Source organism: Beta vulgaris, chromosome 7, assembly GCF_026745355.1.
Source record: "Beta vulgaris subsp. vulgaris cultivar EL10 chromosome 7, EL10.2, whole genome shotgun sequence".
Lineage (NCBI taxonomy): Eukaryota > Viridiplantae > Streptophyta > Magnoliopsida > Caryophyllales > Amaranthaceae > Beta > Beta vulgaris.
The window spans coordinates 38,977,356-38,995,925 of NC_079208.1; positions in this window are offsets into that span (position 1 = coordinate 38,977,356).

The following is an 18,570-nucleotide window of genomic DNA, read 5'->3' on the forward strand; positions in this document are numbered from 1 at the left end:
TTTTATTATTAATTTTAAAAGCCTATTGCTGCGGTTTTTTGTAGGAGCCACAGCAATAGGTTCAAATAATAATTTTTTATATTATTTTAATATATTGCTGCGGTTTCTGGCAAGAAATCGCAGCAATATGTTTGGTCAAATAGTCAAAAAAATTCAAAAAAAATTCGTCCAAACCATATTGTTGCGGTTTCGGCCAAAACCACAACAATATGTTTATTTTATATTTTTGCTTTTCTTTTTACGTTATATATAGTTGCGTATGAGTAAAACCACAACAATATCACCGCAGCAATAAGCAATTATTCTACTAGTGCCTGTGTGGGAATCCCAAAACTATAAATACTAACAGTCTCATCCATGAACATGTATTCAATTCTCATATAACAAACTAAAGCATCTCTCTCTACCTCAATCATCAACTGACTTAGGCGTTGGAGGGGCAATCTTGGAACAACCCCGGGGGTAGTCTAACCTTGTTTTGCAAGTTTCTGGCGTACGGACAATCATTTAAGACGAACGATCTTGGGGCTCGCTCCTACTCGATCAGAACACATCAGCAATCCTTAATTTCTAAACAAAAAAAAAAAGCTGGGAAGTTTAATGTGGTAAAATTGAAAAAAATAAAAACGAAAAGGCAATAAAGTGTAAAACGGGCTATTTATAAGGTGCTAAAAATCATAAAATTCGTATACATATATGTATATGTATATGTATATGTATATGTATATGTATATGTATATGTATATGTATATGTGTATGTATATGTATATGTATATGTATATATATATACATATATATATACATACGTATGTATATACATATATATATATATATATATATATATATATATATATGTATATGTACATATGTATGTATATATATGTATATATATATATGTACATATGTATGTATATATATATGTACATATGTATGTATATATATGTATATATATGTATGTATATGTACATATGTATGTATATATATGTATGTATATGTACATATGTATGTATATATATGTATATATATGTATGTATATGTACATATGTATTATGTATATATATGTATATATATGTATGTATATGTACATATGTATGTATATATATGTATATATGTATATGTGAAATCATTAGATTGAGAGATATGTGAATTCAAAGTCAGCCTTATGTCATTCACAAGATTTCAAGTCATAATTAGATTGAGAGATATATGAATTCAAAGTCAGCCTTATGCCATTCACAAGATTTCAGGTCATAAATAACAAATCTCCACCTTGATTTGAAACCGATCAAACAAGTAACTCCACTTTGACTTGAAACCGACCAAACAAGGTAACTCCACCTTGAACCAAGAAGTGATGCTCAACCAAACACCATAGAACCTCCACCTTAAACAAAATTCCATAAGCCTACTCACTTTAGGCAATCAAGAATGGACATCTTCTATAACTTGTGTATCGATGTGTCTTCGAACACAAAATCCGTATACAAAACCATCACATGGCCTAGATCGAACACAAAAGCATGCTTCCTCAAATTGACCAAACTCTCTTCAAACCCTTCTTCATCTCAACAACAAACTCAAAGGCAATTCTAGAAATTGAATGACAACAATAATTCTAAATTGCAATAGTACTTAATAAACACAAAAGTACCAAATTTGAGATAAGAAATAGCATAGCTAGAACAAAAACTAATGCATAACCAAGATTGCTAATTTATTATAAACTCAAAAACAATCTATCATAGACTCCAAAAAAGAAAATTCACACGGTTTCTCATTTTACCAAGAGATTTCAAGGGAACACCAAACATAAAGAGATCGTAGAAATCGTAGCCCCAAATCTTGTAACCCTAAAGTGCAAGATCATCATCAAGAACAGCGTCAGCCATATTTGCAGATTGATCCTCATTGGACCTTTCTCCATTGTTCTTCTTTAATTTTGAACACTCATATTTAATATGACCCTTCACATGACAATAGTTACAGATTTTGCCTGAATTCTTTCCACCATGAGCAACCAAAGCATTTGTTGAGAAAAATTATTAGATTTATTAACCAATTTATTGTCAATTAAATTTCTTAGAGTTAAGGCCTCCTTAACATCCTGGAAACTCAAATCATCTTTGCCATATAATAAGGTATCTCGAAAGTGCTCATACGAAGGTGGTTAAAAACACAACAACCTAATAGCCATATCCTCATCATCGATCTCAACATCGATGTTTGGCAAATCCATAATTATAGAGAAGAATTCATCTAAGTGAGACTCAAGTGGTTTACCTTCTTCTAGACTGAGATCATGAAGTCTAGATTTTAGCAATAGACGGTTGGTCATAGACTTTTTCATATATAGTGACTCCAACTTCAACCACAAACCTGCGGCAGTCGTCTCTTTGGCAACCTCTCTCAAAACTTCATTAGATACACATAGATAAATCGCTGAGAGTGCCTTCAAATTTATCTCATCCCACTTGTCATTCGTCATACCCGAAGGCTTTTTGGATGCACCTTCTAGAGCCTTGTGACAGCCGCTTTGAACCAGGATGGCTTTCATCTTTAATTGCAATAGGCCAAAATTTACTTGCCTATCAAATTTCTCAATATCGAATTTCATTGACATAATCAAAAAATCAAAATTGTTCTATAAACACCTAAGATCTTAAACAACCAAGTTCTTGATACCAATTTGTTAGGAAATCGGATGTTGTAGTTTGATTAATGCGGAACAGAAAATCAATGAAATAATAAAGGTGAGAAAACAATAAAGATGAACAAACAAAGAACACAAGGATTTATGTGGTTCAGTCAAATTTAACCTACATCCACAGGTGGGGGATTAGAACTTCTTCACTATAATGGAGAAAATCGGAGAGAATAATACAAGGAATCCTAAATTCTAGAGCTTAAAAGTGTCTCATAAGTTGTGTCAATAATAATGAACACCGGGAAGCCCTTTTATAATCATACGGATCCCTGTACAAAACCCTAAAAGATAACTCAAAAACGAAAAAATGCTGAAACACGCATGTAGCGCACAAGCGGACGCACCGCCCGATCGGGCCCGAGACGAAACAGTTTCGTCAGTTCTTCGTAAAACAGTCACAACTTTCTCGTTTCTCACCAGAATTGGGCATATGACCTATCGTTTTCCTTGTAAAAATATTTAGTTTTCCAAAAAGGATAACATAACTTCTATATAAAAATGATTGATAAAAGAATTCCTTCTTTTCACTTCCAAGAGTGAATAATAAAATATTATAACCATTTCAAACCAAATCTCTAAACCAATCCAACCATTAAATCAATAAAGAACTTTATCACATAAAATCGTATTTCAAAAGATCTAGCTACATAATGTATCTTGATCTTGCACAAAAGTATACTAATATCTTCACGTATTCTTATACTTGAGCTTTCTCATAACCAACCAATAAGTAATTTACCATGTGAACTTAATCATGAATTTAAACATGAATGACCTATCATGAGCATAATATTTTTGAGTAAGAAATATGAAAATATTTTTCTTAAACCAAAGAAAATTAAAACTTGAATAAGAAATATAAAACTAGAATAGATAGGAAGATAAAGAAGAACTTTGAAGTAAGAGAGTATGGATTCTTCAAAGTTTTTGTGTGGAAAATATCGCTTAAGGTATGGGATTTTTATTTCAAAAATTAAATAGTTTGTAACCTTCACCATAAATTAGGAGATTAAACCAAGATTTGTAACCTCCATCATAAATTTGGAAGTTATAGGAAAACAAAACTCCCTCCAATCACCATAAAATCCCGTAGGAATATATGGCCCCAAAAAAAAAAAAAATTCTTTTCTGAATTTTTTGGACTAGGATTTGATACCAAAAGCTTGACAAATCCAATTTTGGCACCATATTCCTGCCAAAGTAATTTAAAACCAGTTAAAATACTAAAATACCCTTTGTTTAAAATATATATTTTAGAAAATAAATATAAAATAAATATTTAATTATTCAAATAAATACTAAAAATATGGGGTATTACAATATGAATTACTAAAATATGTTAGATTAGATAGTAAATCTTTGGAAATCTTTACTTGAGGTCAGAGGTTCGAGCCTAAACTTCAGCATATATATTTTTTTAAATGGTGATCACCTAACTTATTGTTCAAGCAAGTTTATTACTCTATGTGGTGGTCCCCTCTCATACCAAGACTTTTTCTTCAACTCAACCCTTGTTTTAAAAAATTGCCTCAACTTTAATTTCTTTTTCCGTCCTGTTACTAACATTTTTATGTGATAGCTAGCATTTATTATGATACATTGTATTAAACCCTAAAGGGTTTACTATTTACATTAATCCAATCATACTAAGAAGCCCATGATAAAGAGTCAAGGAAAGTCAATTACCAGAATCCCATAAAAGAATGTCTATGAAGGCCAAGAATGTTCAAGAGATAGAAATCATATAAACACCAAAACGTGCACAAGGACGTGGGTAACTTTAAACCTGATGATGAAGCATGCAAGATTACGTGGGTAATGTGACATGACCACTTTAACGCCAGAAAAGAGCAGTTGTCATTTGAATCATAAATGATTCAAATTGTTTCCCTCCAAAGAGGCAAGGAAGTTATGCGTAGTGATGAAGTATAAATACAAGAAGAAGAATCAATTGAACACAACAAACACAACACACAACAACGTGCAATTTACTTCCTTTCTAGCGTAGCTTCTACCTTGATTAGCCAACCCCCTTCTGGGGTTATAGTTTAGTTCATAGCCTATACGTTTGTTCATCTCCAGTTTTAGCCAGAACTCATGGAGGTATCCATCTTCGTGTTTTTACTTTAATTATCCAGCATGGTTTATTCATCTTCGTGTGTTATAAAGAATCTTTCTAGAAGTTTGTGATATGAGTGGGAATATTCAGCTTTAATTAATAAATTAATTATTGTGTTGTTGTCTTATTTAATATATATCGCCTGAATCTATTAGGTGTTATAGGTTAATTAAAAGAAAGTATGTTAGCAAGGTTTTAACTAATTAAAATCGGTAACTCCCAAGGATTAAGACTCCCGTGGCACTCAATATCTAACTATTGGGTGTGCATTGACTTAGCTTGTTTAAAAAGTCATCCAACTGATTTTACACCAACACATCCAATGACGAAGCAATAATTCTAAGATGATTGCGGTTACCTATTCTCTCGAACTATAACTCTATTTGGGACGATAATTACAAAATAACTAATAAATTATAAATCATATAGAGTTTTAGAATGAAAGCATAATACACTACATAATAATTTTGCTTAATCACACTATAAGCAAACCCAATTCTACATAATAAGCATTCTTGGCAGTGCATTTCTACATTATAATTTTTGTTAAAATTTTGTAGAATAAAATATCCCAGCCCCTAAAAAAACCTTTGCGAACACCCGGTTTTCGGGTCGGTTCATGGGTTACGTTTTCAACTGATCGCAAAAGCAGGTTGCCGAAAAACTAGGTACCCGCTAATGAACAACCCTACTGAAAAAGAATAATATTTGACAAAATTTACAAATATTTGAAGAAATATCTTCATGTTCTCACATGATCAATCTATGTTGATCAAAATGGAAGAAAGTATCTAGGTCTGATGAAATGATTGTCGATTATTTATTGCAAAATTTATTGAGGCACATGAAATAAGCAATAGAGACGGGAGATTCTCGAAAAGTAAAGATCTTCCATATGATTAAGTACTGCTAATAATATTCCTATAATCCTCTTTGTGGAAGGTAGATCTTCTATATATATTTCAATAATTTGGCCTATATTCTCGTTTGCAAGAATACTTTGTGCTTACTCGTTTATATATTTTCTAATAAGGTTCTATTTCTTTTGGACTGAATTAGTATGAACTGAACTGTACTGAAATTAATTTGTCTGAACTGAACTGAAATTAATAAAAACTGTGAGAGGAAACTAACTGAACTGGTCTGATCTGGACAGAACTGAAAAGAATTTGTCTGAATTTAACTGAATTTTTAGAATGAATAGTCTAATTTGTTATAATTAGATATACGCACGCCTACATTTTCCTAACAAGCTTATTCCATCTTACTCTAACACACCAATAGTTTAACCCTTGTAATCTTCCACCAACATAGTCGTCCTTCTCTTATCCCTCCTTTGTTTCCATTTGAATCTCGAACTACAACATACAAATAAAAAGATGAGCCGACTTTCTTACTGAATAAATTAAACTAGTCACTAAATGGATTCAAGAATATGAGAAGTGAATGAATTAAGCTAATTGTTGAATAAATTAAAGTGGCCACTAAGAGATTAAGCTAGTCACTACGAGATTTAACTAGTCAATGCATTCAGAAAGGGGGTCCGTTCTCTTTTTAATATATGGGTTGTGTCATTGCCTAATTTTAAATTAAAGATAGGCAGTTTATTACAAGACAAACTGAAAAATGCTGATTCATAATATAATGCATTAAAGTTATTAGGTTATACAAATCTTAAAAAAAAACTCTTCAATTGAAAGTCTATTTTGAATAAAAGTGCATAGTAATTGAGCATAATAAGCCATCTGTCTCAGTCAAACTGCGTAATAAAAGATCATATTTAAAATCAACTTATTAAGAGGTATAAAATTTAATTCCAAAAGCACTACTATACGCTTTTACCTCCACACTTAATTTATAAATAAATATATATTTCACATAGACCCACAATAAACTACGGTAAATTAGTCTCAGAAAAGTTAATTCATGAATTATGCATGCCATGTGAATTAATAATCAAGCTCTTAAATCGGACGAACGGAAATAAGTGGCGCTAACATGGCATGCAGTTAGAGCCGTAAGATTATAAAGAAGATCACCTAAATTTGTTAGATCGAATGATTATTTGACCAATCTGTTAATATTTTAATGATGAGGACCGAGCAAGGACTATGAAAAAATAGATTCTATATGGAGTCAGAAAGCTTCAAATCTCTCTCCTACCACTTACAAGTTACTACCATACCGAATAAATTAAAGATAAAGTCATATAATATAATCTTATGGGTCCTTTTCAAATGATTAATATTTGTTTGATCACCTCATAAATGATTAATGGAACCTAACTTATGTTAATTTAATAAGCTGGGTTAGATTTTCATATAATAGCCCATTAATAATGGTTGACCACTCGTATCATGTTAGACCACTTAGCATGACCCTCACCATGATTCTCACAACACGACACATAATCATCAAATTATCCTGATTACGTATTCCTTTCATTTTGCAAATCATCATTTGGCAACAAGATAAATGCATTGGTCAGATGATTTGTAAATATATCATCCGTTACTATTTGTTTTGCATTATATATATATATATATATTAAGATGAAGGGTATTAACTTGATGAGATAAAGGAAATCTTCAAATGAATATGGTATATGAGAAGAAGTTGAAATAAATGTACTTTATACACCTGTCTTTATTTGTTTAATAGTTTTAGAACAATTTTTACTTTTTGTCTTCACAAGTTAGGACATGTCCTATGAGTTATAAGGATTATGAGATATAAGGGTGGGATAAGAATAAAAAAAATGATGGATAATAAGGTGAAGACAAGTCTTTTTCCTTATTGTTTGGGAAAAATTGAGAATAGAATTGGGATAACGTAGTAGCTCATTTAGCTCTTAGCTTTCTTTTCTACCCCCCAGAGCTTCAGGTTTAGCTCCTTTTGCTTGGCGTTCTTGTTCGATCACCATTTTATTATTCTCCTTCAGCATGTCATAATCCTTAACGGCCTTAGAAGCCTGCTCAAAAGTCTCTTTTTGAGAATCCAGCTCGGTGTTGAGCATGCAGATCTCGGCCTCCTTGTTCGCGACCTGCTTCTTTAGGCCTTCCACCTCGTCCTTCAGCTCATCAACGCCCTTCTCAAACTGAGAACGGCGATTGATCACAGATGTCATGCGGATGGAGGTCTGCGAAGTGAACAAACAAAAACGTCAAGAGTTTTAAAGTCGGGAAAGAAAAAGGAACACTTGGGTTAAGTATTTACCTCGAGGCAAGATTCGTACAAGGCGTTGATCTCCCCGCGGCCCAGATCCAAAAGGGCCTCATCATCAGCGTCCGTGTAGATAGTCTGGACGGCGGCCTTAACTCGGGCCATTTTTTGGGCCTTGGTGATGGAAGTAAAGGGAGCATCGGTCCCAAACTTGTCCGCTCGGGAACGCTTTTGAGGAGGCTTCTCATACTCCACCAAGATACCCTCGGTGGGAACCTTAGCTCTCCTTTTGCTTTCCAAGGAGATCCCCGAGGAGGCCTTATCAGAAGCCTTAGAAACAATTTTCGAAGGCGCCTTAGCCGCCTTCTCGGTAGCCTGAGCCCTCTCCATGTCTCCCTTCAGCTTCCGGGAGCGTACATGGGACTTTTTGGCTTTCTTAGCCTTGGTGTCCTGATGAAAAAGGGAACGAGTTAGCACCGAGCAAGAGAATAAATATTCACGACATTCAAGAAATTTACCTTCCGCGGGGGCACATACATGGTCTCCGCATCAAGTTCAGCCATGAGCTTTTCGGCCAAGTCGATACAGTTGATAAATCGCTCGGCCATGGTGGGATCAAGTCGGTGTCGGGCTAGAGCTGAAACAAAGGGAATGTCAAAATTTTAGCATAAATGAAATAACTTGCACATTTAACCAAGGAAATTACCCTTATCACAGCTACGGCTCAAGCCTACTGCTGTCAGAATCATCTCGTTCCGGATCTCATGACGAGTGGGCAACCAGTTCGAGGGTACATAAGCCAGGTCCCCCGTCGCTATTCTCGGGGTAGTAGAGAGGTACACTCCAACAACCGCCTCCTCCCGAGACATCTCGGGAACCGTCTGATACAACCGAATCTCGGCCTATCCTCAGGAGGCAAGACTGGGACCCCCCAATCACCACTAGTATACATGTGATAGAACATGCGACGAAATCCCTTCTGGTTTGATGGAGCATCCCGGACAACCTTATATCCCGCCTGACACTTAAAACGGAACCATCCCGGGCCGTGAAGGTCTGTCGGGCCCAACATGATAGTAAACAAGTTGCGCCACAGGCGCAGGCTCGCGGCAACACCGAGGAGCTCACATACCGAGATAAACCCATTTATAGTTAACCAACTGTTGGGAAGTAAGTTGGTGAGGGTGAGTTGATAACAGTTCAATAAATCCTTTACAAATGGGTGCAAGGGAAACCTAAGCCCCATCTGCATACTTTGGTGATATACGGAAACACACCCGACAGGGGGCGTCAAGACAGATTCTGCACTTTTGGCCCGAACCACAAAATATGGATCCTGAATCCAGAATTTGGTGCCTACATATTTTGCGTTCCTCTCCATATATTTGATAAAGGTGGCATCGGGGTAATATGTATGGGGACCACCCTTGGGATCCAAGGGAGGGAACTCTTACCCCGAGGTTGCCGGGGCCTCATCCTCAGCCTCCTCAGACACCATCACTACCCCCTCAGAAAGAAAACGGTCCAGGTAGCTAGAACTACACGGTTTATGGGCTAAAGATACCTCAAACGGCCCTGGAACCACTCCTTCATCCTCTTCACTCCACGAATCAGAAGAGCTAGGCAAAGGGACGGCCTCGGGGATTCAGGAAGGATTCTCACACGCCACTCGGGTACTAACTAAATACCCCTCTACACCCCGGATCTCCTCGGATAATCTAACAGGTGGAGAAGCAGTAACAGCAGGATCCAACTCGGGATCCATCCTAAGAGCCTGGAAACAAATAAAGAAAAGGAACAAGAGGGTCACTAAGAGGCGTACCTTCTCGAAAGATTATCACAGTCGGGAACGAAACAGGGACGTGCAGTCGGAAGACTCGGGACCAGATGGAGCTATGAGAGATTGTAGAGAGAGAAAGAGGAGATTGCAAAGAGAGAAAGATGAGATTCCAGAGAGAGAGAGATTGTAAATGATTTGAAGTACGGAAATTCTATCTCTCCATCTCTATATGTAGTCGCTATCTCCTTCCCCGCTTCACGATAACCTATGGACCACATAACAGGCCCTCAAAGGTTTGGGCCAAAAGGTAGAAAGGCCCAAACACAATCTAAGGACTAAGGCCCAACTTAGCTTAAGGCCCAAAAGTCCAACGGCTAGAAGTCAAAAGTCAACGGTTAAACTCTCCATTGGTCAAACTCTCCACCAACCAAAAATCCTGACTATCTCAAGTCATCCCCGAGTTGGGTACCCCTTCTTGGTCAATCCAAGGGGCTCCCTCATACTTAGCCAAATAATAGCTAAGATCATCCATGACCAACTCGGGATCACATGGGAAGGCACATTAGCCCCCGAGTTGGGTACCTCTTCTTTGTCAATCCAAGGGGCTCCCTGATACTTAGCCAAATGATGGCCAAGGTCATCCACGACCAACTCAGGATCACATGGGAAGGCTCATTAGCCCCCGAGTTGGGTACCCCTTCTTGGTCAATCCAAGGGGCTCCCTCATACTTAGCCAAATAATGGCTAAAGTCATCCACGACCAACTCGGGATCACATGGGAAGGATCAGCCCCCGAGTTGGGTACCCCTTCTTGGTCAATCCAAGGGGCTCCTTCATACTTAGCCAAATAATGGCTAAGGTCATCCACGACCAACTCGGGATCGCATGGGAAGGCTCATTAGCCCCCGAGTTGGGTACCCCTTCTTGGTCAATCCAAGGGGCTCCCTCATACTTAGGTAAATAATGGCTAAGATCATTTATGACCAACTCGGGATCACATGGGAAGGCTTATTAGTCCCGAAGTTGGGTGCCCCTTCTTGGTCGATCCAAGGGGCTCAACACTTAGCTTATAAATAGCTAAACATACTCATGGCCAACTCGGGATTATATGGGAAAGCTCGTTAGCCCCCGAGTTGGGTACCCCTTCTTGGTCAATCCAAGGAGCCCAACACTTACATATGCTTGACCAACTCGAGATCATATGACAAAGCTCATTAACCCCCGAGTTGTCCTATTAGAGAAGCTCCCTATTTGGAAAAATAGGTTCAGAAGTTGGGATTCTCAAGCCCCCAAGTCGGGGTCCGAGAAAACCAAGGACCATCTTGGGAGCAAGAACCCTTCTCGGGGTTAGTTTCACATGGTGGCATCCAAGCCATTCCGGGACGGGGTCTCGGCTTGGTGTGGAATCGTCACACCGCCAATGACCCCCACAAGATCTTAGCGACAGGGAGAAGGTGGGTGGACCCTCATTAGGCCAAATGCCCCAGATCACGCTGTCGGGGTTCCGCCTGCTCATGCGCCTCATGCTCCCCAGTTTATACCATTCCAGATACGAAGTGATGCTCGGGGTCATACCTAAAGGGGCCCCTTGAGCCGACCACGTTGGGAGAGAACCTGCAAAACTAGTACTCGTCCAACCCGGGTTGGGACTCCTCATAGAAACCAACCTTAGAGTCGAGATCTCATCCACGAGATCTCAACCATGACTAATTAAGCAAACCATGCCCGGAGAAATTCCCTAGTCGGGAGTCACCCCTCGAGTCGGGATTCGTACAAACAGTTATATATTGACCGCGCTTGTCGAGTCGGGGCCACAGAATCACATCGGGATCCGTGTACTTTGAGGCGGCGGGCCACCAATATGGGCATTCTGCCAACGAACTGATTCCGGAATCACGAAGGCGGTTCCAATTACTTGGCGCGGGGCTAATTGTTTGAGCCCATAGCTTGGCCCAATCAATATCAAGAAGGCCCTTCTTTCAAGGCCTAGGTCTTATATGTCAAAGGAGATTCATCAGCTTTTAGGGAACAAAGCAACTTTACCTTAAAAAGGTGGTGGCTCCCCTAGGTATTGGGATGCTCCCCAAAAGGGTTTCCTGTCTGGGAAATCCGCAGCACTATAAATATCAACCATCTCATCAATGAACAGGTATCAAATTCCAACCTAACAAAACCAGAGCATCTCTCCCTAGACTTGCTTACTTTCTCTTTCTACCTCAATCTCAACTGACTTGAGCGTCGGAGGGGCTTTTCCGGGAACATCCCCGGGCCAGTTTTTCCTTGTTTTGCAGGATTGGCAATTACGAGACTCGGAATTCTAACTTAACTCGGGATTTGACTCTCACCCTAAACACATTACTCTTTTGACTGGTTTCTAGGCAGAAACAACTTCTATAAAAAAATAAATAAACATTATATTTTAAAATTTATATGAATGGTCATTATCCACTGTTATAATAACTATGCAGAAGTAATTGCTAATAGAGCAATCAGTTGCATGGCATCAAGCATGTAACACAAAAATAGTAATTAGTATCTCTTTTTATGTGTGTACACCATAGAGAAAGTAGATTGATTATACCTTTATCCTCCAATCAATAACCTGGCGATTGTGAAGCCTTTTATTTATAAAGATTTGCAGAGTCCTTTTTGGTGGAGATTTATCTCATTAATCTACTTTTGTATGATATTACATATTATCTTACCACTCAACTAACATTTTATATTTTATATTATTTGTCACTAAGAATCTCAACTTCTTCCCCTCAAATGAAAAAATCTCAAATTCGCAATGCACAATTATTTGTTCTAAGTTCTATCATAGCAAATGCAAATCATACAGGTCAGCAAAAGAGCGCACTTTTGTATATACTCCCCTTTCTAAATAATATGTCATCTATGCGATCGGATTTAAATTGAAAAGTCAATTACATACTTATACAATGGGTTTTAAATTAACTAGTATGTAGCTCAACTCTGCTCAAGTGATCTGAATCGTTGCATATCGACAATACCGTATAATTTGTTTTATGAGATTGAATGATAGTGATAAATCATTATGGATATTACTTCCTTCGTTCAAATGATACGGCATGTAAATCACTTTTAGATAATATTAAGAATTTAGTTAGTTTTAAATAAAAATTATTTAATGTTGTATTGATAATACAAAGTAACCTATAATCTTATTTTAATAGTATGAAGTTGCATTTAATTTTATATTGATCTTGTAAAATACCTTAAATTTTGAAATAATTTTTTTTTACCTAAAATGCCTTATAATTTGAAATGGATGGAGTAAAATTATTTGATGAATTATTAAAGTTTGGAAATAATAATAATAATAATAATAATATATATATATATATTATATATTATATTTATATATATATATTATATATATATTATATATATATATATTATATATATATATATATATATATATATTATATATTATATATTAATATATATATATATATATATGGGAAGGCTCTTGTTAGAACACTTCATTTATGTGACAACACATCCTATGTTCTATAATTTGAAATGGATGGAGTAAAATTATTTGATGAATTATTAAAGTTTGGAAATAAAATAATAATAATAATATATATATTATATTATATATATATATATATATATATATATTATATATTATTATATATATTATATATATATATATATATATATATATATAGGGGAAGGCGCTTGTTAGAACACTTCATTTATGTAAGAACACTTTCTTATGTGACAACACATCCTATGTTCTATAAGTTAATGATATGTTCTGAATTATGTCTTCTTCTAAAAAAGACTCCATTAAAGTTTCAAGCTCAAATTCAACCTAATTATTCACAAATATTACTAAATTGTTCATTAACTTTTTTTGAAATTCAATCTTTTTAGCTCACATTCATTAACTATGAATTTATTTCATCTCTCTCTCCTCTAAAAGACTAATTATCTCTCCTTAAAAATACCCATTTTCTTTCCTCAAGTAGACTTAGTTGAAGCTCCAAATTCAACTTCAATCAAGTTTTCACAAGTGCAACGAATTTTTTCATAAAAGATTCAACTTATTTAGAGTGAATTCATTTTCGTTCTCTTTTCTCAAGATGAGCATTTTCACTACTCAAGAATATCCATTCTCTCTCCTCATATAAACTCAACCAAATTCAAGATAAAATCCAGTTTTTCATATATATATAAATCAGCAAAGTAACATGAATTCAACAAAGGTTCTTACCAAGTTTAACGAATTCTTTATCAAAAATTTTGAAGTTCGACTTTATCTAGATTGAATTTCATGCTATAAAATTTTGTATTTCATGTTCTAAAGTTTGTTATTTCGTGTTCTAAACTTTGGAAATCCGTGTTCTAAAATAAATGCTATAATTGTGTTGATGATACATGATTCTGATAATTTGATATCGTAGATGATGATGATTAGTTATTTCTAAGTAGCAATTTAAAGCTTGTTGAGATGATATAAGATGAGTTTGCCTCACATTGTAATTTTGCATATGTGGTAATACATATGTTCTAAAAGTTATTATATATGATATGAGATATAGTGTATATGTTCTACGAAATGGTGTACATGTTATAAAATTTTGTTGGAATTAATTTAGGATGTACTTGTAATCATGTATAACATACTTGAAATAATTTAGAACATGATAAAAATAATTTTGAACATAATTAATTGAAAAAACTTAGAACACACTTAAAATAATTTTAGAACATACATGAAATAATTTAGGACATAAGCTTGAAATTTTAAAAACATGTACCAATATGTGTATAAGTGCTGATCATGTTCTAAAAATCATAGCATATGTTCTATGTCGACCAACTACTAATATGCATCTTGATATAACAATGTCATTGAACACACCATCCACTATACGTTGATTAGATGCCTTTGTTTAACCTTACTCGATTTGCTAAAGCTTAATCCAAATGTCACAACACATTGTTTAGATTTTCTAATTTTGCCATTTTTGTGGACGATGCGCATTGCACGCCGGCCAACAAATAGTATTCTAAAAAGTGTTGTGTATGTTCTAAACATAAATTTGTTCTCGGATAAGCTATATGTTCTCATATAAGGACAAATTCTCATTGGATCACAACCCATGTATATTATTTTTTTGGTAAGAAGAAGTGGCTCGGACTCCACTCAGGTCTTGATGGGCTAGACACTTGAGAGTAAAAGGGAAGGATAAGAGGAATCCCTACCCTCAAAGTGCTTCTAGTGGGGATTGAACCCCCAACCTTGAGGTTGGAAGACGACTTATGTATATTTGCACATTGCAAAGGTTGGACAAGGGATGTTTAAATTGTAATGGGTTCAAGTGAATTTGATCTTATTTGTACTAGAGTGATGAGCCACCAACTCAGTTTCAATAAGGTAAATTTAGACCTAATCATTATGGAGGAGATTAATTTGGATCAAATTAGTAAGATGTCGTATCTAAATTCAAGCATGGAAAGATGATTCATGTTGCTAATTTCATAATAGTGTTCTAATCCATGAACTTTTATTTTCAGCTAACCCTGTCATTCTTTATAGATGAATTAACATTATATGAGAATGTGAAGCTCAAAATACAAAAATATTATTGGAAGTATCATTAGCTATGAACTTAGTGATTTATCTTTTTGAAATTTATGAGTATTGGATCAAATTAGTAAGACGTCGTATCAAAATTCAGGCATGGATAGATGATTCATGTTGTTAATTTCATAATAGTGTTCCAATTCATGAACTTTAATTTTAGGCTAACCAGTCATTCTTTTTAGATGAATTAATATTATATGAGAATGTGAAGCTCAAAATACAGAAAATATTATTGGAAGTATCATTAGCTATGAGCTTAGTGATTTATCTTTTTGAAATTTATGAGTATAGAACAGTTGATATTAACTAGATATGGAGAGGTGAAATGGCACTTTTATATTATATTGGCTAAATAACCATATTTTTTTTGATGTGATAAATGACCATATTTCAAAAGGCGAAAATATTATATTGGGATCTTAGAAAGACTTTTTGTTGGCTCTTGAAAGAAAATATCTTCTTTTTGGATTAAATCATCACATTAACTTGGAAATGTCTCATAATTTTGGTATGTACATAAGAAAGCACAAAGTAGGATTTGAGCACAGCTTTCAAATACAACCTTTTCAAATTTTATAACCTAAAATAGGAGTATAACTATGCTCATTCTAGCAGTTATCCACCTTAAAAGCACGAGAAATTCCGAAAAGTTATAACCCTATTTCATGTTGCAATGTGTATACAGCTTTAACAAGCTAGGGTAGCATCTTTTCGTTAAACTTTCGTCTCATTTTTTGCTTTACCCAAAAAGGAGACGTGTAATAAATATACTTTCCATATATCACAATGTTTACTTCTATGATTTTTCATAAAATACATAATTTTAATCACTAACATCTGCAATTATGTAGGTCTTGATAATTTTAAAATACACATGTAATGAGAGAAAATCTTCTAAACTTGCGCATGATACTAACTTTGTTATATTTTTGACAAATATAATTTTTAATTGATGAATTCTAACTTTGAAAAAAAGTAACTGAGTAAATTATCATAAGACAAAAGGAAAATATTAAATAAGTCTGGTTGTACGTATATTGTATTCTTTAGAGCTATATATAAATAGTGAAACTGTTATATAAGACGGTCTGACTACAACATTTTGGTTGGATCGTCATTCACAAAAATGGTAACCCGCTTCAAGAAGAATCGCGAGGCCACCTCAGCGGTGAATACAGCCGTATAGAAAACACTGCAAACACCTCGAAGGTCATGGTACGTCCATCTTTGTCCAATCATCACTTTCAATTATCTGTCAAATCATCACCCTTAATCAGCGGCATTGTGGGTTGCGCGTCGTCAATTGGATGGTGGTTGTACGGCGGCTGACACGGACAGTAGTGATGGTTGTACGGTCACCGTGGCTTAGCTGAGTTTTGGCTTGTGGTTGATTTGGCTAAGGTTGTGTGTGTTGATGCCGGATTGTATGATGAATTGATGATGTTGCTATATGTTTATTGTTATTGTCGAGATTTAATTTGTTGAGTGAAGAAGATGAATGGGTTTTGTGGTTACTGAATGAATATGTAAGTAAACTAGCTGAAAGTGAAAAAACATGTAAATGAAACAATAAGAAAACCAACTGAAAGAATAAAATACGTAAATGAAACAATAAGATAACTAACTGAACTTCAAAGACATCCAATTGAAAGAAAAAAAAGATTAACTGCACTTAAAAGGGGTCCAACTGAATGAACAAAAGGTTCAACTAAACTTAAAATAGGTCAAACTGAAAGAGCAAAAGGATCAACTGAACTTAAAAGATATCCAACTGAATGAGTAGAACGTCCAATTGAAAGAAAAAATGATCAACTGAACTTATCCACTGAACAACTAAAATCAAAATACATTCAACTGAAAAAAATTGAAACCAACTGAAATCGTCTGACCAAATGTTGTGGTCAGACGCGTCTAACACAATACCTTCTCATATAAATATTAACATACTTTTCCAAACAATATAACTCTGATAAAATTATGTATATATCAATATTCTTTAATTTGTACAATAATTTATAGCTTAACTTTGAATTTTTGATACATAACCTTTATGACTATACATAGCATTTTCCAAAAAGTTCAACAAATAACATATTGTCATTAGCCACCCAAGATTATTCTTTGTATCACTCCTACTTGCTATTGCAAAAATTTTCAACACTATATTACATCTTGATAATCATTATAATCATCATCAACATCTTATAAAATATTTTTATTAATATTATCGCGGCACCGCCAATCTCCTTCCCAAGATACCTATGAATCAACTTTTTGCTAAATGAAGGTTGGCAAGCTAAAAAAGGCCTTTCTAGCTACATGCCACACCAGTGATATTTTTAAATTATGATAATTATTTCTTCTTTCTAAAACTTTTCTTTTACGCGTGACTCCACCTAATTATAGATTTTAATGCCACTTTTTTATACTAAATAAGTCTCCGATTAAAAAAGGCACTTGATTAACTATAATGCGCTTGCTTAATAGTATTCATACCAAGTACAAAACCAGCCACTTAAAGCTTGGCCACGTTGGTGTACAATCCCATGTAGCAAAATTATATAGGTAAGGAACATATTATATATATGTTGAATTATGCCTTAAATTAGTTATCTGGCGTTAGAATTCATCAAGTATCGAGTCTCGCTGCCCGTTCACCAAGTTGGGGTCCAGAGGTGAAACGTCCTGGTGGAGGAAACGCCACCTAAACCTTTTCGATATACTCCATCTGTTTCCTAAAGATCTTCCTTGTTACTGTTCCTATAGATACCAAGGAGGATCCACTTGTGTGGGTGTGGGGTGGGTAAAGCAGGAGAGAGAAAGGGGTTAAGATAAATAAACAAATAAAAAGGGGTTAAAGGATGAGAGAGAAAGAGAGTAAAATTAAATTAATAATGTAATGGTGGACCATATGATAGGGACATGAGAGGGTAAAAAAGGGAAAACAAATTCCAAATAAGGAATAAAGTAAAAGAGGGAAGATCTTTTAGAAACGCACTTAAATGGAAAGAGGGAAGATCTTTAGAAAACGGAGGGAGTATGTTGTTTAGTATATCTTGTATGTTTTAGTTTCGGGTTTAGGCCATTTTTTTAGCTTAATTGTAGGATAGTATATAAATCCTATAATTAACTTTTGCCTCCAATCGTAATCCGTATTCTCTCTCCTAAACCTAATAAAAATA